Genomic DNA, 25,396 nt, shown 5'->3' on the forward strand with positions numbered 1-25,396 from the left:
TTGTCAGCAGCCACCAATCCTAGGTATTTAACTCCTTTCACTCTTCTAAGCTCTCTATATACAAACTATATCAATTACTTTATCCATCACTAATAGGTTGCCACGTCTGGGATAGGAATGTGGCAACTATCAGCACTATCAGTTTCACAGCAATGCTGCAGATAGTTTAGGACACAAAAGCGTCCTACATCTGAAACTACAGAAAGAATTTCCATGGGAAAACATGGCTACTAAAAAGTAATTATAAAGGAGGCAAATATATAGCCCTAGAGATATCAATGAATTTCCAACCAATTACAGCAGGCTGTATTTGACACAAAATCTAAACTAATATTGTGGAAAATTATACCAGCTTTTATTAGGGACTCATAAGATTGGATGCACGTTCTGTTTACATAACTTTACCATGGCCTCATCTGTGTAGTGGTTACAGATGATGAATCTTTATTCTACATGATTAATTATGCCAAAGGCTGATGTGAAGGGAGTAGGTAGTTCATGACTGCAGAATATGGCCAACAAAATTTACCTTTTTATCTTGATAACTTACACTAAAAGTTACTTTGTTAAATCTCCCTTGTTGCTTAGCTAGCCTGATTGCAAACAGATCCCATAATATATAGTCACATTTAGATGATTGATGCCACAATGCTGCACTGAAAGGGAAATATTCTCTTTTAGGTGTTATCACATCTCTGAACATAAACAAAGCTGTGTCACATGATGAAATGTAAATACAGCATTTGTTAGAAAAAACATTTATTTGGCTCCATGATTTATTATTAAGTGACACGTGGACTATTTTTTCTTTGTTATTGGCACTCATGTTCATAATAACAAGGTACTTGACTTGAAGGTATTTGGCCAACCTTCCCAAAGTGCTATGTAAGCAGTAATCAGAGAGAGCTACGTTCGAGAGTCAACAAATTGCTCTCCCATGCTGATCAAATAGTCTTGGCATTTCTATAAAAAATATAAAAACAGAGTTTGGAGTAGCATATCTAGTTCTCGCTCTAAAATTATTATTTATTGTATTTGCACTTGGTGAAGTCTAGGCTTAAAATAACCTAAGGAGCCAGCTGTTTTGTTAATAATAGCTTGCATGTGATTTTGATTTATATTTAGGATAAATGAGGTATCCACTTAGCTGCCACAAGTTCTGTTGTCATAAATTCTGTGTAATTTACTGTACATAGGGCCAGAGTCTTCTTTCATTTTACACCAGACTAACTCCACTGACCTCAATGTAGCAGTTGGGCAAAAGCTAGTAAATTCAGTGAAGCTGAGGTTTATCATGGAAAACTTCCACCCCAGGCCACATAGGGTTATTAAAGCAACCAGTAGCTGGATACAATTCACAAGCTACAGTTTGTAGGGACAGTAGTCTCAGATAAATTTAAGTAGAATCTGCCACCCCATTTCTATACTTTCTCTCTAAATACAAATTCAGGTCCTGATTCTGCAAACATTTATGCATCTGCTAACCTTAAGTATGTGAATAGCCACACTGAAGTAAAATATTATTAACCAAGGACCTAGAGCCTTCATTTTAAGTCAATTCAGCTAGACCAAGTATATATGTGTTTGTGTAGTCCACTGTCTTATGTGTCCCTCTTTGTGCCCAATCCATAGAAGATATGAATCTCTTACAGCTGCCGTATGCTTCTTTAATGCAAGCTATAATAGCTCATGATTTAAATTCTAGGTTCAATCCTTGGTGTTGGCCTAGAAAGCTGCCATCACATAAGCAGGAACTCAAACAGGATTCAAACTGCTGTGGCCCTCAAACGCTCAGGATAAGCTTCCTATGTACGTGCATATCCCCCACTAAATGTGTGTTGTGCATCTCCCTCTGTATCCCATCCACAAAGGATGTGAGTGTGTTGCAGAGCTTAGCCCTTTAGCTCAGCTGTGGAGGTTCCCAGGTTCAATCCATGTATTCTCCATCACCAGGGATGTCATATTTAGAAGTTCAGGGCTTTAATGTTTACTCAAACTATGGTCTGTCACGTTATAATGCCTCTTTATCTACATGTACTTTGGTGCCATTTGGATTTCATTTTCCATGGTTTTTTGCTTCATAAAATGCCAGTGACCAATATAATAGTAAGCAAGAGAGTGTAGCCTTTGCAGTGCCACTGCATAAAGTGTACAGTTAATTTAAAAGTCTAAAATACAGACTCTTTGAAGTGAAATGAGTTGCAACAGTGTTACATTTTGCCCCAGTTTCTTCAGTTATGAGCCAGTCATTCTGCAATTTCCTCACACACAGTGGGCCAGAATTGCCAGTATGCTCTGGCTGCTTTGTGCTGCTACAGCAACCCAGCCATAAACCCACGCTCACATGATAGTTACCTCAGATTTGCATTGCCAGAGTGATGCAATACAACTGGGACACACTGGTGATCTGGCCTATTCTTTCTCTTCTGTTGTTTTAACCAAAGTTATTTCAGTGGCTGCCATCATGGGAGTCTTGGATCCAAAGACATTTACAGACCTTGTTAAAGCCAATGGGCATCCCAAGCACTTTCTTTCCAGCTCAAAGAAGGAGCAATTAAGCCCCTTTATGTAGTGAAACTACTGCAGACAATGGAAGCTACTGCCAAAGGCACTAAGCACATGGCCAGCCCGGAGCAAAGCTAACCCCTGTTGAGAGTGAAGCCATATTTAGGTCTGATAGAAGCCTCCTGTGAACTTTACGTGTCTGTTCTGATACCATTTAACAGCGTAAGTGTAAGCAGAACTGTGCACCTGTAAGACAAAGATGCAGAGGAATCATGTTCATGAGGAAAATAAAAGATAAAGTAGCCACAAAGCTAGAAGAAACCGGTTTGAACTACCACAAAACTTGTACTGACCGGGGAGGAGAGTTAACATGGAAATAAGAAACGAATACATATGCTCAAGAAAAGATAACAAAAGTTCTAAATAATTCAGCCTAAAGAAAGGGAAACTGAAGCTATATTATCCGGTGCTGGAGGCAACTGTGATGAGATTGTCCTGATGAGCTTCCCATTGATGACTCCTTTTCGAGTGGTTTACCTGAACAGAGATTTGTTTGACCCAGCTGCTGAGAAAGTGAATCCAACGACTCAGGCAGAGTCAGAGGGGTGTCTCTCGATGCGAGTGCCGGGGGGGAGTGTGTGGATATTGGTTTGCAGCCTGAGCGGTGGGAGCGTGACCCTGAGAGGAAGCAGAGAAAAAATGCTTCTTGGGCACAGACCTGACTCGAATGGCAGCCGTAAGGATTTTGGAGCAAGGAAACTGCCTGCTGCTGTTAGTTTCTACCGTGTTCAGGGAAACACGACACTGGGCATGTTCTTTGTAAATAAACATTATTACAACGAGAATATACTTGAAACAACTTTCCAAGGCCCTGAGTATTAGCTAACCACTCAGGCTAAAGGGACAACAGTCCACCAGTGTTCGTTGAAGCAGGTTCCTCTGCCGTATGCAACCACTAAAACCTTTACAATCTGCAACAGAACATGATCTCATTTTGAACTGCTGAAAGGGTAACACACACACACAAAATTTTCAAATGTCAGTGGGAAGTTACGGGTGCCCCACACCTCTGAAAATCAGGCCACTTTTTTCATGCCTAAATATGGAATTAAATACGAAATGGTTTGAAAATGGACACCCAGTACATGGTGTATGTAAAGAACATAGGCCTTAGGCGCACAGATAGTTCAAGAGAAATAAATTGTCAAATTTATCCTGAATTGCACTAGGCACATACACATAACAAGAGACCGTTCCTGCTGCAAAGAGCTTCCAATCTAAACCAACAAGACAGACAAGGGGTGGAGAGACAAAAGGAGTACTCTCAGTATCTTACCACTGGGAAATTGAGACACAGAGCTTAAGCAACTTGTGCAAAACATACGGAGAGATGGTGGCAAAGACAGGAATTGATATCACAGCTCTTGAACCCCAGTTCAATGCCATAACCAAGACGATCCTTCCTTTTAATTGCATTGTTATGTTCACCAACAGGTGTTTTCCAAGCTGGGGCCATTTTTAAATGGCAACTCCCCTTTCTATTTTAGCTGAAGTGCCATTATAGGGATGATTCCCTTTTATTCATTCAGTACCTATAGTGCAGTGTCTGCAATGGGAAAAGCCTGCTGGGTGCATCTGAAAAAAAATATTTCTTTAATTAAAGCCTCCCTTATTAATCACCTCCATTGCTTTATATTCTGCTGATTGTCCACCAAAGCATCCTTGCAAGTGTCAGTTCAGCACAACAAGGAGAGAAAGTGGCTACACGTAATCCACAAATAGGGCATACGTGAGGGAACAGGTTTTACAAAAGCAGCTCTTTCTCAGCACAACTCAAGTGACCCAGGGCCAGATAGAAACCATGACCAAATGTTTCAAGACATTGTTTTTACATTTAATTTACAGTTTCCAAGTGCTTATCTCTTCAGGTGGGATTTTACATATTGACTATAGGTAGAGCACACCCCATTTTATAATTCCCTTATCTTACTTAAATATGTGACAGATAATAACTCCTACATTTGCTCACACCTTGCTAATAGAAAAACTGAGACACAGTGACTATGTCCTCACTATCACCTGCAGTTCCCACACAGGTGTTCTGAATGATAAACTACCGTATGATATAAACAGTTATTTCAGATAAAGAATAAAAACTGGTGAATAAAGAGCGGGGTGGGTGACAAAAAAAAAAGAAATGAAAATACATTCTTTGAGAGGAATTTTATATCTGGGAATGTGCAGAGATCAGAATAAATTTGCTGGTAAAGTGTGGATTTTTTTTCCCCCCTCAGCAACTTCTGTTATAGACCAGAATCTCTGGGACTTTTCTTTCATTAATTGAGCTTGCTTTCAATTAAAACCTACATGCACCTCTCCTGCTGTACTTTGTGTGCCTTATGCAACACAGCCTTTTGCAAAGAATGATGTTTTATCAGTGATAACTCCCATTGCTTTCAAAGGAAGTTTTGCTTGCATAAAAGCTGCAGGATTCAGTTCATTATAAAATTTAGGATTCAGTCTTGCCCTTAAAAAGAAAAGGAGTACTTGTGGCACCTTAGAGACTAACAAATTTATTAGAGCATAAGCTTTCGTGAGCTACAGGTCACTGCATCCGATGAAGTGAGCTGTAAGTGAGTCGCTAAGGTGCCACAAGTACTCCTTTTCTTTTTGCGAATACAGACTAACACGGCTGCTACTCTGAAACCAGTCTTGCCCTTGCATCTGCTAGTGAGGATTTTAGTTGTACTCCACATTACCAGATCTGACTGTGTGTTCAGAGTCATTGGTTGTGGACAGATGCAAACGGAGCACATTCGATTAACTGGGTTTTATTGTACCTGAACTTATTTTCTTTGACCCCTTTCAATAGCAGTGAGCACATTTGCTCTTCTATAATAATTTCTATCAGAAAATTCTATTTTGAAAGTTATCCAAGTGCTTGCTGTCTGGTTTTTGTTTGCTCCTAAAATAATGATTAATAATAATTAAATGAATAAAATAATGATAATGATTATAGCAGAAATGGAAATGGTAAACTATGAATTTTTACATTGCACACTTAAAACATTTTAATAAAGGATTGAGATAGTTTAATGAAATTGTAATGGATTTATGGAAAATATATTAGGGATCTAATTCTGCCATGTGCAGTGCACCCAAAGCACCCACTCAATCCGATGAGCTTCATTCACCCCTGGTAACAAAGGGAGGTAAAAATTGTACTGTCCTGAAAGACGGGGCAGGGGTGAGGAGGAGTCCTTAAGCCACAGAGGAGGAGAGGTTATGCAAGACCCCAAGAAGGAAGTAGTCTTTAAAGCACGGTCAGTGCTCCATCAAAGCCCTACCACCAGAGATTGCCGAAGTATGTGCTTAATCAACCCATCTTCTGGGCAACTTGGTTATGCTCCACTCATCCTCAGCCAGCACTGCTTATTTTTGGTGGAGCATTGACTGGACCCAGCCCCACCACAATGGGACAGGGATTGCTGCTGCCTTACACTGCTATCACCGCACTCCAGGTAGGATTACTACCAGCTGAGAAGTACAGTCCTGGGTCACGCCAGTGGAAGGCAGCCCACTCCTTTAAATCATTTTTGGGTTCAAAGCCCATGGCAGGACTGGACTTTAGGGCAATTACATCAAATAAAGAAATTACTAAAAATATGTGATACATAAAAATGTACATACTCTATTAGTACTGCATGTTCTAATGGGGTCTTATGTTTAATCATTTAATCAGGTGACTTTTGCAATTAAATCATTTGCAGAACATAAAGCAGTTCCAGAAAAGCATGATACTGCACAATAAATGGGTTTTTTTTAAAAAAGAAAATTCAAATAAGATATAAAAAAAATGTGGGAGGCCTGAGACAATCTCATCAAACCAAGGAAATGTTTGTCTGTGTGTGTGTGTGTGTGTGTGTGTGTGTGTGTGTGTGTGTGTGTGTGTGTGTGTAACTAAACACACCACTTCCTCAATATTCCATTCTCAGTCTTTGTGTAAGCTTTCCATTGATCTCCATGGGGATTTCAAAGTGGATTAAGCTAGACAGGAAGGAGCCTCTCTTATTCCAGAAGAAGAAGAATGTCCACACATGGAATTATTCAGGAATAGCTATTGTGCTTACAATTAAGTGTAAATTGCTGAAATAATCTCTTCAACCATACACCACTCGTTGTCACCTATCACCCCTCACTGGAACCTATACAGGGTATCAAACTACAACCCATCCTGGATGTGAACCCCATCCTGAAAAATCTTTCCTGAACCCCCTCTTCTGGCCTTCAAACAACCCCCAACCTCTCCAAGCTCCCCACAGACCAGGACACACCAACTCAAACCAGTACCAGATCTTGCCAGGACAGATGCAAAACCTACAAACATATCTCCATTCCTTCAATGATAAGCACAACCCACTTTTCAAGATCCATAGGTCCTACACATGCCTATCATAGCATGTGGTGTACTTCATCCAGTGCATTAAATACCCCAAGAATAAGCCTATGATTATGTCATGGAGGTCACTCCAGAGCCCTTCATGATATTTCCTGCTCCAGGGGTGCAGCTGTCAGGCCATGCAGCTCTCAGCTGCTGCTGGTGGTGGGCCCCACAGCTCCAGCCACCGCAGATGGCGAGGGGACCCCAGAGCTCCCACTTTCCACAGGCAGTGGGGCCCCGCCAGAGCTCCACCCACTGGACGGGGTGAGGGGACCCAGAGCCCACAGCTGCTTTGGGTGCTGGATCCTCCTCCCTTCCCATTGTGTCAGGGATATTTTTAGTTTAAAAAAAAAAATCAGACAGGTCATGGGTTTCTGTGAATTTTTGTTTATTGCCCGTGATCTGACTAATTTTTACTAAAAATATCCCTGACACAATCCTAGCCTTACCCAAGAACAACTACGTGGGTGAAACTAGACAATCACTACACTTTCAAATGAACTCACACAGGAAAATGATAAAAGATAAACACACCCTATCATGTGTGAGTGAACAGTCTTCATAAAGCATTCACTCTATATTTGATGTATCAGTCCTCATCCACGAAAGAAACCTGCACAACACTTTCAAAAGATAAGCCTGGGAGTTTAAATTCATAACTAAACACTAGACAATAAAAATCATGGACTGAACAGAGACACTGGATTTATGGGTTATTACAACAATCTGTTACCCACTAATCTCCCTTTTTTCCCCTACGACTACTGGAATGTTAATGAGCCACTTCACATATTCTAAGGGACCGTATAAGGTGAAAACTACTTATGCTAAACAATCTGTCCAACCTTGTATTTAGCTGTGACACTTAGAGCTCATCTTCAGGTCTGGGAAAGGTACTCCATGTGAATCAAAAGCTTGTCTCTTTCACCAACAGAAGTTGGTCCTATAAAGCAGTGGTTCCCAAACTTGTTCCGCTGCTTGTGCGGGGAAAGCCCCTGGCGGGCCGGGCCGGTTTGTTTACCGGCCGTGTCCGCAGGTTCAGCCGATTGCTGCTCCCAGTGGCCATGGTTCGCTGCTCCAGGCCAATGGGAGCTGCTGGAAGCAGCGCCGGCCGCGATTGGCCAAACCTGCAGACGTGGCGGGTAAACAAACTGGCCCGGCCCACCAGGGGCTCTCTCTGCACAAGCAGCGGAACAAGTTTGGGAACCACTGCTATAAAGGATACTAGGAACATAAGAACGGCCATACTGGATCAGACCAAAGGTCCATCTAGCCCAGTATCCTGTCTTCCGACAGTGGCCAGTGCCAGGTGCTTCACCCACCTTGTCTGTACAGAGACAATAGTTCAGCACTGGAGTCAAACAGCTTGTTTTTGCACTGACTGAAGTCAATGAGGGTTTTGCTTTTGATTTCAGGAAGCAGGTTTGGGTTTTAAGTCTTCAGTGATTTCTAAGTATTATGAAATATTTCTGCCATTATTTGGGAGTGCAAAAATGAATGCACTAGATAGGAGGCCTTACTGAAGCCCCTCTGAAAACCAGAAGATACATTTTACTTGCAAAATTCTCTGCTTTAGTGGGTTTGTCTTAGATGCCTATAAATTGTTCAGGTAAGTTTCTCTGTGGGTCTGCATATTTCATAGAGCTCAAGTTAAGGTGTTTATCTAAATCATAGGGGAGAAAATACCATTATAACCTAACATTCATTTTGTCATTCTTCACTGAAGAGTATGTCATCTACTTTAATCTCTCGCCACATTGCAAAAGTAAGCAATGCTATCAATAGCTGAAGTGAGTAATACATGCATTTTTATATTAATCAGATCTTTTTCTCAAGAAGTGTCCAGGTGTATTGTAATTACAGAATAATGTGGAATCTGGATTTATTGTGTTATCAATAATATTCTTGATTCTTTGGTTGTGGTTTTTTTTAGTCTCCCCTCTAATTGTGCACCATATACTGGACAAATAGATGAGCAATCATTTGAAAAGGAACCAAGTACATTTTTTTAGATTTAAATATAACTGCAAAAGCAACAATAGCTGTATTCCATAGCACACAGGAGAGTTAGAGCTGGTCAAAAATCTTCGGTTGGAATGTGTGTTTTTCAGTTGGAAAATGCCAATTTTTCAAAATTGAAACATTAATTAGGAATGTGTGGATTCTGACAAAAATGTCATTTTAAAGAAAAGTGTTTGATAAGGTTGAAATGCCATTTTGACCTTATGAAACAAAATGTTTCTGTGTTTCATTTCTGAAACGACTTTTCATTTCAAAATTTCATTATATAATACAAAATCAAAACAAAAAGGTTTGATTTTATCAAAATGAACCATTTTGACTGACCAAAACCTATTTTTTTTAAATTGAATTTCAATGAAAATTTCAAAATTCTTTGTTTTCATTTTGATTCAGAACAAATAGTAGAATTTCCTGTGAAATGGAAATGCCAGTTCCTGCACAGCCCTAGAGTTAATTTTCTTGGAGGGGTCCTGTTATCTATGAACATTTGATAGACTTTTTAAATGAAGTAACCTTGGTCCTTATCCTGCAATCATATTTGGGTGGGCAAACCTTTGTGACTGTCAGGAACCCCTTTGATTTCAGTGGGTCTTCACACTGATTTGATTTCAGGGATCACTTCTTGAGTTCTCTTTCCACGAATATTCTAGGGAAGAAGTTGACTGAAAAGATTGCTTACAGAAAGAGGAAATACTAGACAATTTGTTTCCCTGTGTCTTCCCATCAGTCTGTGTTCACTTGCTGTTTTTTGTCTAATCCTTAGATTGTAAACTCTTTGGGGCAGGAACTGTCTTTTCGTTCTATGTTTGCACAACATCTAGCACAGTGGAGACCCGGCCCATGACTGAGGCTAGTATGTGCTACAGTAATACAAATAATTTAGACAACCGCAGACATAGGAAGTGTATTTTGAACTTCAGTGTGAGGTTTCACACCAGTAATCTAAGAGTAATACTCACCCAAATCAAGAAACACAAATATACTGTGCTTTATCTGTCCAGTGGAACCTGACCAATAATGCTCTAACAATGAAGCTTCTGGTACTAAATCTAAAAAAAAAAACAACCCCCCAATTCTTTTTGCCAAAAACATTCTATAAATAACATTGAACAACAAATATGTTCAAAGTAATTATGAAGTGCTCCTAGAAAATTTGTGAACTGAAAGAGAAGCTAAATTTGTCAGATCAATTATTCACGACAAAAACTCTTCTCCCAGCTCTAGTAGTCACGAATCTAAATTTTTCTGTGAAGAAACCACCATAATACATAACAAAATTACTACATTTACATGTCATAATAAAAATTATCAGTACAGTGAATACACTAAAAACCCTGAGTGAAATCCTAGCTCCAGTTAAGTCAATGGCAAAACTCCCATTGACTATAATAGGGCCAAGATTTCACCATATAAAACTCTCCATTAATAAAAGATACTTTGCCAACAAACTCTAATTCTGTTTTTACAGTGGTTGCTGGCTGAAATGCATAAGAATACATATTTAATTTATTTTAACCAACTTTTTTTTTTCTGAATGAAAGTGAACTTAAAATAGATTTCAATGTAATGTTATAGTCTTACCACTCTTGCTGAAATTGCTCAGTGGATTTCTGTATCTTAGTCCCCTCAGACATCCAGAGGGTAGAATACAGCTTCTCAGACTTCTCTTGATAGTTTTCATATGTTGATTCTGGTGAATTCCTGATAAGAGCACTATTTTCTTGCCAATGTCAATTCTTTTCCTAAGTTGACCACTGGAAATTTTCAAAAGGAAGTTAGTGCCTTCCAATCTTGCTCTTATTCAAGTCAACAGGAGTTTTGCAACAGGTTTCAATAAGAGCAGAATTGGGTACCAAGGTTTGTGATGATAGTTTCCAAAATGCAAACTCTGATAAACCTTCCATCATCTGCTGATGATGGGCCAAACTGTTTTCAGTTATATGCACAAAATCCCACTAAATTTGGGGTGGGCTGCACAGGTGTAATCAAAGCAAGAATTTGAGTGCGTGTGTTGTGGCAAATTGCTGGTACGATTATGATGGGTCCTGCGCTTCCTCTTCTTGGGGGTGGGGGGGAGGTTCAGGGCACAGTTTCCTGCCCCTGAACTAGGGTATCTACTGTCCCACTAGTAACCCAGAGAAGGGTAGTGGAGAGGGAGGGACCTGGGCCTGCCCTCTACTCCAGGTCCCAGCCCAGGGGCCCTAGGAATAGTGGTAAACCACTTGAACTAGTGCTTTCTTCCCCTGGGCTACTTCCATCTCCTGCTCTTCAGCTTGTGGGGCTTCTCCCCCTCTCCACAAGCTGGGTGTCTCTTTACTTACGGTCTTGGTCTTCTAGCCAGCCATGGCACTTCTCCAAACTCTCCTCTATTTCAACTCCCCCAAACTGCTCTCTGCTCTAACTCCTTTCTCTGGCTGATTGAAGCAGGGGGGTTTTATCAGGTGACTAGCTTCAGGTGCTTTTAATTAATCTATAGAAACTTTTCTTCCCTCTACAGGGAATAAGGCTTCTCCTCATCCTGGGACTTGCATATGTCTCCTATATCACTCTCCTGCTGCCTTCTGGCCATGCTGTATCAATGTTTAACTCTACTTTACAAGAGACATTCTGAATTGGCAGCCACTATGGTTTCCTACTAGGACCATCAACCTAGTTGTCTTCCCCAGCAGAAGGGGGGAAAAGGAGGGGCTCTTCCTTCTTTTATACCCAGGTGGAGTTAATAAGCCACAGTTGCTGCAAGGAGCCAACAGAACTTCAGCAGCATTACACTGGGTTCCAACACCTGCTAACAGTGTGGGTCAATAGAAAAGCTCTGTCATTCTGTAACAAACTTTCAAGAGAGCATCTTCCAAGAAATCAGGATCAAAAGGTACTTCCAGCAAGTATAGTGAATAGCTTAGGTTGGAAGTACCTAGTTAAACAACCAAAGGAAATTTTCCTAATTATCTAAAATGTAGTATTCCTTTAAAAACGTCTGTTATTGTAGTGACTCCCATTTCATAATAAGATATCCCTTTTTTCCTATGTTTTTGAGATATGTTCTTTTCCGTTCAACTGCCTCAAAGTTTCATACAACTATTCAATTTTTTTTCCCTTTTACCTGCCATTGGATATTTTTTGTAGACGTTTTTTGCCCAAACCTTCTTCGTAGGCCTATCTATATTCATTTGCCTTTCATTCAGAATTCCACCTGAGTTGAGAGAGGTGACTTGAGGAAAGCTTGTAAATGTGTAAAAGTGACAAAGAGTCCCGTGGCACCTTATAGACTAACAGACGAATGGGAGTATGAGCTTTCGTGGGTGAATACCCATTTCGTTGGACACTTGTAGTGGAAATTTCCAGAGGCAGGTATAAATATGCAAGCAAGAATCAGGCTAGGGATAACGAGGTTAGCTTTATCAGAGAGGATGAGGCCCTCTTCTAGCAGTTGAGGTGTGAACACCAAGGGAAGAGAAACTGCTTTTGTAGTTGGCTAGCCATTCACAGTCTTTGTTTAATCCTGAGCTGATAGTGTCAAATTTGCAAATGAACTGAAGCTCAGCAGTTTCTCTTTGAAGGCTGGTCCTGAAGTTTTTTTGCTGCAGGATGGCTACCTTTAAATCTGCTATTGTGTGTCCAGTGAGGTTGAAGTGTTCCTCTACAGGTTTTTGTATATTGCCATTCCTAATATCCGATTTCTGTCCATTTATCCTTTTATGTAGGGACTGTCCAGTTTGGCCGATGTACATAGCAGAGGGTCATTGCTGGCACATGATGGCGTATATTACATTGGTGTACGTGCAGGTGAATTAACTGGTGATGGTGTGGCTGATCTGGTTAGGTTCTGTGATGGTATCACTGGTGTAGATATGTGGGCAGAGTTGGCATTGAGGTTTGTTGCATGGATTGATTCCTGAGTTAGAGTTACTATGGTGCGATGTGTAGTTGCTGGCGAGAATACGCTTCAGGTTGGCAGGTTGTCTGTGGGCGAGGACTGTCCTCCCTCCCAAGGCCTGTGAAAGTGAGGGATTGTTGTCCAGGATGGGTTGTAGATCACTGATGATGTGTTGGAGAGGTTTTAGCAGAGGACTGCATGTGACGGCCAGTGGAGTTCTGTTAGTTTCTTTCTTGGGCTTGTCTTGCAGCAGAAGGCTTCTGGTACATATCTGGCTCTGTTGATCTGTTTCCTTATTTCCTGGTGTGGGTAGCGTAGTTTTGAGAATGCTTGGTGAAGATCTTGTAGGTGTTGATCTCTGTCTAAGGGGAGGAAATGAGGTTGTACCTCAGCACTTGGCTGTAGACAATGGATCGTGTAGTGTGTCCGGGATGGAAGCTGGAGGCATGAAGGTAGGCATAGCGGTCGGTGGGTTTTCAGTATAGGGTGGTGTTAACGTGACCGTCACTTATTTGCACAGTGGTGTCTAGGAAGTGGACCTCCCGTGTAGATTGGTTTCTCCTCCCTTGGTGTTAACACCTCAACTGCTAGAAGAGGGTCTCGTCCTCCCTGATTGAGCTAACCTTGTTATCCCTAGCCTGATTCTTGCTTGCATATTTATACCTGCCTCTGGAAATTTCCACTACATGCATCCGACGAAGTGGGTATTCACCCATGAAAGCTCATGCTCCCATACGTCTGTTACTCTACAAGGTGCCACGGGACTCTTTGCCACTTTTACAGATCCAGACTAAGACTGCTACCCCTCTGATGCTGTAAACATGTAAGTCATCCCCAGACTAGAATCAGTGCAAGAAGAGATTTGTACCTTTTTATGTTAAAGGAATTGTTTTCAATCAGCAGATGGAACGAAAAATTTCAGACTATTTTCTGGAAGGTCAATTGTCATGTGAGTGGGCGTCCTTTGGCATCTACTAGGATCTATGAACCATAAAAGCCACTGAACCACATATAGAGCTTTCCAAACCAAAAACATATAATCTATTAGTGGGCTGTGAGTGGTTTTTTAGTGATTAATGGTCTCACAAGGCTCCCACATTCTCTACGTGACATGCACAATACCCATTTCAAAAACTCCTTAGTTGCCACTACACAACTGGGTAGTATACTCTAAACTCTACATACCCTCCAAATGCCTGCCGCTTACGGCTTTCTTTTAACAGTGGGCCCTTTCCAGTGGCCAGATCTGATCAAGAATCAGGCTTAAGACTCTAGTCATAAAGGGTTTAGCAAACACTGTTTAAGAGTTCTCCATTCTCCACAGAGAAAAAAAAAAAAAAAAAAAAAAAAGACCAAAATGGCTATTTTTAAGCCACTTGGACAAACCTCATCTCCCATCTTGTTAGTTTTCTCTGGCTGAAATGGTTTATTTGGCATATCCTACTCCAAGTTAAAAAATAAAGAGAAGAAAGATGTGACAAAGGTCAAGTCAGGGGAAAAAATGGGGAGGGAGATAATTACATCTGAAATATCTCATTCAAGCCAATTAGCAATACAAAAACCTATATTTGGGAATGTTTTAACATACTTTATATATTCACGGTCTGGCTACACTGGAGTTGGAAGGTGTAATTTCCAGCTTGGGTAGACATACCTATGCAAGCTCTGATTGAGTTAGCACACTAAAAATGCTATCCCATTTGAAACCCTAGGTACATAGCTGGGGTGGCTAGCCCCTCACACCACCTGTGCAGCTGCAGCTACATTGCTGTTTTTGGTGCACAAGTTCAATCAAAGCTAGCATGGGTACGTTTACCTCAGCTGGAAATTATACCTCAAGCTCCAGTGTAGACCTACCCTTGGAGTACACATTTAGGGCCTGATCCAAAGCCCACTGAAGTCAACAGGAGCCTTTTCATTGGATTGGGGAGAAACTGCTGTACAATAGCCTTGATGTACATTGTATGATTTCTTCTGAAATAAAAGTACTGAGCGCTTCTTGCTTGGTGCAGAGTATCCCCAGTGGGAGTTGAGGGCACTCAGTATCTCTCAGGAAGTGCTCTCAGTAGGATTGGGCCCCAATGACTATAAGTTAACATTTGTATCCAGAAATGACCTTTAAAATAAAACCAGACCAGAGTTTCTCCAAGTCTTTTCATCTCTTGAGGCTTATTATACTATTTTTGTCTGGAGCGGCCAAAAGGAATTGTGTCATGTCTTCTTAATCTTGCTGCAGACTTGTAAAATGGGTATCGTCTGTGGATTGTACATCATGCTCTGACTCTTTCAGTAGTCTGTCATTTGATTGGTTGCTGATTCCACTTTCCAGATTCACTCAGTCATCAAAGTCCTGTTAGATGCCACCATCTGCCAGAAAGTACAAGAGGCACAGGATCTAAGAGTCGATTCTCATGAGAAAGAGAGTGTAATGAGAACAGGAAATGGCACACCAGGAATCCATTCTTAGGACAGACTATAGTAGAAGAGAACAGACCCTTATTGTAGTTCATACAGTTTTAACTTTATATTCCTTGTGATCATCCTTTGATTCATTTTCTCTCTCCCGCCCCACTCCATTCCCATCATAGGCCTGGGAAACAGGATATTTTGTGAAATTCTTCTTTCCGGTGAGAGGCTATATGACATCTTTAATTAGTAACTCTGAGCAATGGACTCTAACAAGAGAATGAATGAAAAAATAAGCTGTCAAAAAGATATTTTGTTTGGGATTTAAATAGAAACCTCTTTGGGCGATACTTCAGAGAGTAAATGGCAGGCAAGTGGCTGTGATTATGTTAATTTAAAAAATGAGATCTTACTCAGCTGTCACAACATTTTTTCACACTGGGTGAGTGGGCAAGAAGAATTTTGCAAGACTCATTTAAAGCTTAGTCTCGCTAGTGTCTAGGGTGGGAAACTCAGCTGAAAAGATTATGTTGTAAGAGAGAGCGAGCACCTCCTGCTTCCCCCAAGGGTGAATGTCAACCAGCTGACTTTTCACACAGAATAAGGTGGGGTATTTCTCCACAGAGTTCATGCTGGATGCTACCGTTATCCAGCTGAGATTTGTAACATGCTGAGCAAGGTTCCCTAGACAGCTAATCAATAGCAACCAAACTTTGATCTGAAACAGCTCTGGGTATAAAGCCTTTCCTGAACAGAGACCAGCTATGCCAACTATGTTTCACCTTGCAAAGTGAATAAAATCTAAACCACCAAACTTGTGTCACTTGTCACTCAGGGGCCACCCTGGCATCACTGCTGAAATCAATGGAAATGTTGCCAATGATTTAAATGTGAGTAGGATCAGGCTGTTAATTCTGATTTGAATGGGGACAGTCTGGCAGGCTCCAGCAGCCTTCAAAAATTATGATTCTCCACTGCCTTGTTCTCTGTGTAGTTATTCATACAGAGTAGGTGTAAAATGCAACCAAATCAGAATGGTCAGTGACTGAGCCTGATTCTCCAATGCCCTGCATCATGTGCAGTCATTTACACCAGGGCAAAGTGAGAGTTTAAAGCTACCATTCTGATGTGGTAGTATTTTATACCCCCTTTGTAGACATGTAAATAACCACATCAGGAGCAGGACAGTGGAGAATCAGGAGTGGTATGTCTAGTACTACAACAGCTTATTCATCTCCTAAACTGTGGGAGGGAGAACCTGGAGAATTTCAGAATGAGAGCCAGGTCTGGTATTGACGCATTTCCATATCCAAACTTGAACAAATGTGAGTGGCTACACCAAGGTGCACTGCAAGAGAGTGGAGAATTAGGCCTGGAATCAAGGCCTGTCAGCTCTTAAAATAGACTATATAATAAACCTAAAAATGCCTTAGAGCTTATCTACATGGACTTTTAGTTTGTGGCAAGCTGGAGTATGAATCTACCCCAAACTAACTGGCTGTGTGGACCCTGCTGATGTACACTAACAGTTCCTTAGTGCACTTTGGTGTATCCTGCTTTGAAATAGGACTAGATCAATGTACACTAAGGGTGTGTTAGTGCACATCAGCAGGGTCCACATGGCTAGTTAGACTAGTGCATGGCAGACTAATGCAGGTAGATACATACCTCAGCTTGCTGTGAACTAAATGACAAGCCAAGCACTTAGACAAGTGAATACAACAATATTTCCTTTATGCTAAAATTGTGTGACAAATGCACTAATTTTTACCTCACCTTGTCACATCAAGACAGCTATTCACAGATTTTCAGGGCTTCATAAGAAAGTAAAGCAAATGGAGCCTTTCCTCCAGTTCTAATTAAATCTAATCAAAACACATGAATGTGCTTGGTCATACTCATACTGGAGCTGTATGTACAAAGTAAGGTTTGTTCATCCTGGTAAACTGTTTTGCCGCAGAAAATAGAAACTGCTGCTGCTAATAGATGAGCCTGTAATTCTAATCAAGGATTATTACTGTGGGAGTATTACTAATGGCTTTAAGTGTCTTTATCGCATCTTGTAAAGTGTTATCAATCATACTACAGCTGTAGAGTAGGTAAATGCTGTAGCTCTGGGCAACAGATAAGCTCAGAAAGAACTTTATTAACATTGTTCTCTAAATAAAGTTTCCCTTAGGAAAGTGTCAGGTGATCAAAGTTAGCATAAGAGAGATTTTTTTGGGAGGGAAAAAAAGAAGTTTAGACTTGTTCATAATATTTCTCCTGAGACATTTTCAGGACCATTTCCACTACCCTCAAAGATGGAAGCTAGAGCCTGGACTGAGTTTTCCTTTTTTAAAATTTTTAAAATTTTAAAATAACTAAATTGTAGAATGTACAAAGTTTTTTTTTTAGTTATATTTAAGTTTCTCAAAAAGAACAGCAGTTGTGGAGAAATGAAGCATTATTCCTCAATCGCACGATGAAAATATCTCCTTCTTTGATCAAAACCAGATGTCTCCATACATTTACAATAGGGTCTGCCCTTTTTAAAAAAGGGACATGGTTGGTGCTGTTATTAACATTATGATTTGAAATTTACATCAGGAGGAGATCATGCATACTTGAACCAAATGAGCTTTGAAATATGCATCATACGCCCAAAATGAAGACAAGGGGATATTACATAGGCACATATACTTACTGTAATAGGGTCTAATGCATAATGTTTGGCTTGGTACAATCCCATGCTACACTCAGAGTTATGCACGCTTCATGTAAAGAAGGTATAGAATTCAATTTCAATGCTATAATTGAAAACTATTATAAAATTCCACCATTACTGTTACGCTATAAATTACATGTGTTCTTGATTCCTCAGACCCCTTTTCTGAGGGCCAAGTGACTCAGTGGGTTCAGGGTTTAGCCTTTCATCTGGGTTCAAATCTTGCCTGAGGTCACAAGTGAAAATGAGTTTGGTGGTCTCATTCTAGTCTCCATTTGTATTCATCACAAAAACACTGGCATGATTAGCACTCTTTCTGCTAAAAAGAGGGCTTAGCAGGACCGGACTGAAGTACATTGGCGGAGTTGTTTGAGGAAACTTGCATAGCATTTGCCAGGCCTTTGTGGTCTGTTTCCTTTTTCAAAATGCAAATATAACTTTCACTAAGGTCACTGAAAGTTGCACATATTGTGAGAGGAGATGAGACCCTTATGCCTGGCTCTAATTAGGATCATTAATCTTTGTTTTAGTAAACTCTAAATCCACAGGTTAAACTAAGGCTTTTATTTTAGATTATGTTTTTTCCCCATACAGGTTCTCTCTTTTGAGAGGCTGGAATTACCAGAAAAACATGCCTCCCCCAAAATCTTAAATATGTTTTAAAAGAACTAAGACAGTGCATGGTATCCCAGGACTACATATTGATATAATTTGTCAAGAATAGGACAAATCAGGAAGCGAATTGTGTCTGAGTCACACTTTATTCCCTACTTCCACCCTTCACCTAGGCAGGAGGAGGGTAATAATCCATTACTGGTCTGAATCAGTACTAGCAAACTACTTCTGGAGTAATGAGAAAATGAAGGAACAGAGATCGTGAACCTCAGAGTCACAATGACAGGTTTCAGAGTAGCAGCCGTGTTAGTCTGTATTCGCAAAAAGAAAAAGGAGTACTTGTGGCACCTTAGAGACTAACAAATTTATTAGAGCATAAGCTTTTGTGAGCTACAGCTCACTTCATCGGATGCATCGGATTTAGAGTCACAATGTATTCCCTGCCTGCTCCTGGGCAGTGCAGGTATGTTGTGCTGGTGAGGGATCAGTGTTGGCTCCTTCCATTCCCTCAGTCCTGACCACCTGTGCAAGTGGGGAACAGCAGCCCTACACAGTGGAGAAAGGGGCACAACACGGTCTTAGTTGTCCTACAGGTTGTCATAAAGGCAGGTGAGAATTCTACCCACAATAAGTCATGTAATAGTCCTTTGCACTCTCATAGCACTCATCATCCAAAGGTCTCAATTCATTTATGTAGCTAAGTAACACAATAGCCATTTTACAGGAGGGGAACCAAGGGGGAGAGAAATCAAGTGGCTTGTGTAAGGTTAGTCACAGGTCAGAGTTGGGAATAGAAACCAGAACTCCTGAGTCTCAATTCTGAACTCTAATCACTAACTAGCCCATATTGTGAGAAGCTGTAAGCTGAGAATTTGTGAGGTTTTATGGAAAAATATGTGCTTTGTCAGGATTTTTTTTTTTAAAAAATCCCTAAACAAAAGAAACTGAGATGCGAGCAGATTTGTCCTAGCACCATTCACTACACTCAAGAGTGAATGCACCTCCTTGGATGCAAACAGCAGTACTTTATACAAAATGCAGTTTTGAAGTGGAAACATTTTCAAGATTTTAGTTAGTAGTTTAATTCTACTGTAGGTTCTATTTAAACCTATGTTGATAAGAAATATTTCCGCGTTCACAGCAAAATCCTATATTAATCCTCTCAGCAATCACAATGAAATCCTTTCACATTCCTTATTCAGTTACTTCACTATTTTCACAAAGGCAACTCCCTCAAACTGTTAATTACTTTTATCCTAGTCCCTGAATTGTTATTTACCTGATCCCACACTGGAGGTAGGGTGACACCAAAACCTTGACTTTGAACCATTTGGATTTTGGAGGCGATCACTTCAAATGCATAACCTTATATTCAAGCTGGCCCCTATGATTTTGATCTCAAGTTAGATCCAAAAAAGGGAACAGGTCTGTTTTTCAATCCTGGTTCAGAGATGGTTGAAAAAAAAAAAATCACTGAAGTATATCTGGCATGATACTACTGCTGTAAAATCTCTGCCTACACCCTAGCTCTGACTTACTCTCAGACCCAAATCTAAGCCTAAACCCAGTTGTGATCAGGTCAAATCACTGCCTCCTCAGCTCATCTGTATCACAAAATGAGATCACTGGACAGCTTGGACCCCAAACAGATACTGCTGGAAAATCTGGGAAAGCAGCAGCATAACATTTTGAAACATGCATGGGGGTGCGGGGAGAGAGACTTTTTAATCTTGTAATTTGTTGAATCTTCTGTTTCTGGTATAAGGGGAAAAGTGCTCATGGCTCACAGAGCAAGAGTCAACATGTCAATTTCAATACAGATGATTCTATTAAAATGAAGGACGACACTAAAGAACAAACACCTATATGAAAGAGGGTGAGAGCACAGTGTGAATGTCTCAGTCTTTAACATCTTCTACTTTGAACTGCCTGACAGCACTTCTCCCCACAGCAGACAGGAGAACTCCTTACATTTAAAGGTATAGTACACAGATTCATACCATTTCTCCAAGTATGCCACAGAGTATACTTATAAGAGTTTTTGCATCTGGTTCACAAAAAAGCATATTCCTCTGCCATGTACATTACAAGGTCTTTAAGGCAGGAACGAAGGATAAAAGTTCCAGAAGTACTACATTATTTAGGAGCTTTTAAAAGTCATTTTGGCATTTAGGTGCCAGATATTCAAAGGTATTTAGGTACCTAGAGATATAGACAGAAGCCTAGTGGCATTTTCAAAAGCCTGTCAAACTGTCAATGGGATCACTGGATGGTGAAAGCACTAAAGGAGCACTGAAGGAAGACAATGGCATTATGGAGAAGCTAAAGGAATTCCTTTACATCAATCTTCACTGCAGAGGGTATGGGAGAGATCCCCACACCTGAACCAGTATTTTTAGGCAACAAATCTGAGGAACTGTCCCAGACTGAGGTGTCAATAGAGAGAATTTTGTAACAAATTGATAAATTAAACAGTAATAAGTCACCAGGACCAGATGGTATTCACCCAAGAGTTCTGAAGGAACTCAAATACAAAATTGTGGAATTACTAACTGTGGTATGTAACTTTATTGCTTAAATCAGCCTCTGAATCAGAAGACTGGGGGATGGCTAAGGTAACCCCATTTTTTAAGAAGACTCCAGAAGTGATTATGGCAATTACAGGCCAGTAAACCCCTACTCCATTATCAGGCAAGGAATAAAGAACAATTTTGTCAGACACACAAATAAACATGATATGTTGCAGAAGAGTCAACATGGCTTTTGTAAAGGGAAATCATGCCTCACCAATCTATTAGAATTCATTGAGGGAGTCAACAAGCACAGTAGATACAATGTACTTGTACTTTCAGAAACCTTTGACAAGGTCCCTCAACAAAGGCTCTTAAGCAAAGTAAGCAGTTATGGGATAAGAGAGAAGGTCCTCTTGGATCAATAACTGGTTAAAAGAGAGAAAAAGGGTCAGAATAAATGGTCAGTTTTCACAAAGGAGAGATAAATAGCAGGGTCCCCCAAGGATTTGTACTGGGACCTGTGTACTTTAGCATATTTGTAAATGATCTGGAAAAAGGGGTGAACAGTGAAGTGGCAAAATTTGCAGCTGATAAAAAATTACTCAAGATAGTTAAGTCCAAAATTGACAGCAAAGAGTTACAAAGGGACCTCACTAAAGACTGGGTGACAAAATGGCAGATGAAATTCAATGTAGATAAATTAAAAGAAATGTACATTGGAAAAAAATCCCAATTATACATACAAAACAATGGGATCTAAGTTAGCTGTTACCATTCAAGAGATCTTGGCGTTATAGTGGATAGTTCCCTGAAAATATCCACTCACCATGCAGCAGCAGTCAATAAAAGCTAACAATGTTATGAACCAGTAGTAAAGGAATAGATAATGAGACAAAAATATCATAATGCCACTGTATAAATCTATGATACACCTACACTTTGAATACTGCATGCAGTTCTGGTTGCCCATTCTCAAAGAAGATATTAGAATTGGAAAAGGTGCAGAGAAGGCAACAAGAATGATTTGAGGGATGGAACAGCTTCCATAAGAGGTGAGATTAAAAGAATGGTTCATCTTAGAACAGAAATGACTAAGTGAGGCTATAATAAGGTCTACAAAATAATGAATGATATGGAGAAAGTAATTACAGACGTGTTGTTTACCCCTTCATGTAAAACAGGAACTAGGGGGTCACTCAATGGAATTAATAGGCAAACAAACAGAAGTACTTCTTCATGCAATGCACAGTAAACCCGTGGAACTCTGGAATTTATTGCCACAGGATTTTTTGAAGGTGAAAAGTATAACGGAGTTAAAAAAAAGATTAGATAAGTTCATGGAGGATGCATCCATCAACAGCTACTAGCCGAGATGATCAGGGATGCAACCCCATGTTCTGGGTGTCCCTAAACCTCCAACTGCCATTAGCTGGGACTTGACAACAGGGGATGGATCACTCAAAATTGCTTTGTTCTGTTCATTCCCTCTGAAGCATGTAGCTCTGGCCACTGCTGGAAAACAGGATACTCTGCTAGATGGCCATACTGGGTCCGACCAATGGTCCATTCTTATGTACCTCAGATGCTTACTCCCATTGAAAATTAAACAAACTTAGGCTCTTAATTCCCTGTTGAAAATAGGATTTAGGACTTGCTGTGCTTAGTGGAATAACATCCAAATACCTTTAAAAACCCAGCTCTAAGTGATTAAAGTCACCTTTGAAAATGGATTATAGGCTCCTATTTCACTTAGATGCTTTAAAAAAAAATTACCTCAATTCTACGTGTTTATATATCATCAAACACCATGAGGCCTGCTCTTGATTAAGTCACGTGTGCGCCACTATTGTTAGCGTTTATGATAGTTTCACTGAGATGTAACAATCATTTTAACTATTATCTTCATTTTACAATGAAACTTCATTAAAAAATTGGAATTGAAAAGGAGAAAGAATATGGCTCATAGTTCAGCAAGTTTATAGTATTACTAAATATTTATAATATAGTGGTGTCTAGAGGTCCACAATCAGAATCAGCATTCTATTGTTCTAGGTGCTGTACAAACTGTTTGGCTGGGTTTCTCTCTTGGGCAGCTTAGAAGACAAGTGACTTATGAAGGGTGATCAGAAGGGTGCTCAGTAAAATACATACAACTGTATGTGCATACATACATTTATAATTGTTACTATTATAAATAATATAAATTCTCAACAGCCCATGTTGCTGTCATAAAGTGGCTGATAAATGCATCATAGCGGAGGTAGAAAGAAAAGGAGTACCGGTGGCACCTTAGAGACTAACAAATTTATTAGAGCATAAGCTTTCGTGAGCTACAGCTCACTTCATCGGATGCATTACGATAGCGGAGGTGGGTCTTGAGGATGGATTTGAAGAAGAAAGAGTGGTTGGCCTTGCAGACCAATTCAAGCAAGGGCATTTAATGTGAAAGGGGCAGTGTGGAAGAAAACATTTGTGTGAGAGGCTGACAAACAGGCATGATGAGACTGGTATCACTGACGTAGTGGAGCACTTGCCTGAGGATTTGTATATTGTGTCAAACCATTGATCCAAGCCCATTTTCATGTCTCTGGAAATGGCCCACACTCAATGCTTCAGAGGAGAGTAAAACATTTCTGCCCTCTTTCACAATTCAGAGAGTTGGTCAAATTATTCTTGGGAAGTTTATCCTTTTTCCTTTGTTTGTGAAGTGACTCTGATTGCTGCAGATCTATTTGTCATTTGTAAGTATTCATTCGATAAACTTGAGGAACAAAATTCAAATCTACTGCTTAGTCATAAATTCTCCCATTAAAATTGTTTGTTATGGAACAGACCTTGCAAGGTTCTAGTCAAACAAAACCTTTCATTCAGCCAAAACAACTTTTTAACTCTTTGGTTAAAAAAAAAAAATTGTTCTGGGTTGATCTGAAATTTTCATTTTGTTTTGCTTTTGTTTGGTCACTGAACCTAAATATTAGTTAGTCACCTAGCTCTAGTCCTGAGTGGCCTCAGCTACCATTAATTTCAATGGCATCTGAAGAAGCACTCAACCTGTCAGAGGATAAGGCCCTATTTTCAAAAAAGGAGATGCCTTCACTTGTGCATTTAACAACTCTTCAGTGTTCATGATCATACAAGGTAATACAAACGTTAGTATTTTTGTACTCAACACTTAAACATGGAGGAGGCAGACACACTAATCTCTAATTGAAGTTGGTTGGCGCCATTTATTTTCTAATGACTGCCATAGTACAGTTTCCTACAAACTGATTGGCCAATTTGCTGCAGTATATCATCAGGGTGACTCAATTACTAATTATAATTATAACTCCAAAGTCAACAGCAGAGTCACAGCAAGGTTAAATAAACAGTATAAAGTTTGTGGGATAAAAATAACTTTCTTGTGACTAAAGAGTAGTTGTATTAGACATCCATCATAAAATCCGGTTGTAGTGAGAAATTCTTTAGTTCAAGAGGTATTTTCTCCTAAATTGGATTGCTGTGTCCTGGTGACTTCCCCTTCAGAATCCCGACTGTTTTGTTTCCATACACATGTAGTAGAACATGTATCTTCAGTTTACATTCTTTTTATTTTAAATTGAGAAAAATATGAGATAAAAAATAAAGTCTCCATGACACAGAACTCAGAGTGCAAGAGTTACTCTGTAACAGCTGCCATCTTGAACTGACTTGTTAAAAATACCCCTGCAGGATGTCTAGGTGCATACTTTCACACTTAATAGTCCAGATTAGAATTTTCAAAGCACCCAAGTGGCTTAGGAGCTGAAGTCCTGTTTTCAAAAGTGACTTAGGCCATTAGGAGCCTAACTCCTATAGACTTTCAATGAGACAGAGACTATGTGTACACTTGTACGCATACTCAGGTAGTTGAACATGTACATGCTTGCGCATGTTCCCTGTACCAATGCAGAGTGTCCACGTATGCTGTGTTGGAGACAGGTATCAGATGAAGTGAGCTGTAGCTCACGAAAGCTTATGCTCTAATAAATTTGTTAGTCTAAGGTGTCACAAGTACACCTGTTCTTTTTGTGGATACAGACCAACACGGCTGCTACTCTGAAAGGGATAACATTGTGTACACACATATACCCATGTCCACTCAGCCTCTTTTGTTATGTGACAATAGCACCACTATTTCAGGAATGGTATCCCAAGGCTCTGTGCATCAGAGGAGACACTCAAGGAATCCTCTTGCTTTGTGTTGGCATTGTCCCCTGCTTTCACATATCTGCTGATGGCAGTTGCTATTCACCTCTCCCTCTTGCCAAACAGGGTGGAAAACACTGAGCAAG

At 40.1% G+C, this 25,396-nt stretch overlaps 1 long non-coding RNA gene across 2 annotated transcripts in view; it reads right to left on the minus strand.

The window, feature by feature from the left end:
- Positions 1–2,090: 2,090 nt before the first annotated feature.
- Positions 2,091–25,396, minus strand: part of LOC119851482 — a 35,726-nt gene continuing 12,420 nt past the window's right edge. Inside the window, exons 4-7 of one of the 2 annotated variants that reach the window (XR_006279052.1) lie at positions 14,700–15,209; positions 10,550–10,722; positions 9,928–10,017; positions 3,171–3,183 (exon numbers count right to left, since the gene is read on the minus strand). This is a non-coding gene — a long non-coding RNA (uncharacterized LOC119851482). Of the gene's footprint in view, positions 3,184–9,927; positions 10,018–10,549; positions 10,723–14,699; positions 15,210–25,396 lie in introns of both variants that reach the window. The other variant, XR_005291259.2, reaches the window with a different exon arrangement.

The sequence above is a fragment of the Dermochelys coriacea genome, chromosome 2, assembly GCF_009764565.3.
Source record: "Dermochelys coriacea isolate rDerCor1 chromosome 2, rDerCor1.pri.v4, whole genome shotgun sequence".
Classification (NCBI taxonomy): domain Eukaryota; kingdom Metazoa; phylum Chordata; order Testudines; family Dermochelyidae; genus Dermochelys; species Dermochelys coriacea.